Below are 1,408 nucleotides of genomic sequence, written 5' to 3' on the forward strand. Positions count from 1 at the left end.
CCTCCACCATCAGAAAAGGGATGCAGCTTCCAGAGTTGTGAAATCTCTGCAGGAACAGCTTGTCTTATGGGATGCTCTTTTTCTTCTTGACATGGGGGGGGAGGATATGGGAGGGGGCCACAATCTCTGAGGGGTCTAGGAGTTCCCTGGGATAGCAGGGAGTGGCTGGCAAAGCTTGGGGAATGGTGGGAGGTGGGGCAGGGGGTTCCGCAGGGATCCTCAGTTCGGCCCCTTGTTCCTCGGACTCCTCATTTTGCTGCCTGAGGCACTCATTACTCTCCTGCCAGTTGGAGATGGCTTCATTCTTCTTCTCCAGCTATTGTGGAGAAGCCTCTTTGAAATGACACCCCCTTCCCACCGATAGTTAAGTTTCCCACACCTGTTGGTTAAACTCGTCCTTTGAAGTTTTATTTTGTTCCAAAAATTAGAATAGTAACTTCAAAACTGGAAACTAACCAAAGAAAGAAGCAACCTAGAACTAACGAGAGACTTCCTGACAGTTAGAACAATTAGCCAGTGGAACAACCTGCTTCCAGAAGTGGTGAATGTTCCAACACTGGAAGTTTTAAAGAAGAAACTGGACAGCCATTTGTCTGAAATGGTATAGGGCAGTGGTGGGGAACCTATGTCATGGGTGCCAGAGGCAGCACTCAGGCCCTCTCTGTGGGCACGTGTGCCGTCACCCCAATCCTAGGCCTTCAGCTGGGTTATATAAAACCTTTTCGCTTTAGGCCTCCGCGGCCATGTACAAAAAAAAAAGGCTTAATCAATCAGTCAATTTCAACTTCTCTTGGGAAAAAAAAAGATCTTGCAAAGTTGGAACTGATTGATTGAACTTTTTAGTCCCACCCAGTCTGCCGTTACCACCACAGCCACACCCACTCAATGGGCCACGCCCACCCAATTGACCACACCCACCCGGCACCCAACAATGCATAAGTGGGTTTTGGGTTGCAGTTTGGGCACTCGGTCTCTAAAAGGTTCACCATCACTGGTATAGGGTTACCTGCCTGAGCAGGGGGTTGGGTCCCTTCCAACATTATTATTATTATTATGGATCATCGCACAGTCAGCCAGATGTTCAGACTGGATTTGGCATTTTGTCTACCTATCGAGTCCTTACCCAGGACCTGGGATAGGCAGATGTGGATGTTTGATGGTATTATAGATATCGTCGCAGGATGGAAGCAGTTCCTAGTAAGGCCGCCTTTTTGCAATTGACTAATAGCGAATTTGTCAATGCCAATGGTGTTCAAGTGGTGCTCCAGTTGTTTTGGGATTGCACCCAAGGCGCCTATTACTATTGGTACTACCCTTGCTTGCTTTTGCCACAGTCTTTCTATTTCTATTTGTAGGTCTTTGTATTTTGTTATCTTCTCCAGTTCTTTCTCGTCTATTCTGCTGTCTC

This window comes from Protobothrops mucrosquamatus, unplaced genomic scaffold, assembly GCF_001527695.2.
Source record: "Protobothrops mucrosquamatus isolate PMUCROS unplaced genomic scaffold, P.Mucros_1.0 scaffold2949, whole genome shotgun sequence".
Classification (NCBI taxonomy): domain Eukaryota; kingdom Metazoa; phylum Chordata; class Lepidosauria; order Squamata; family Viperidae; genus Protobothrops; species Protobothrops mucrosquamatus.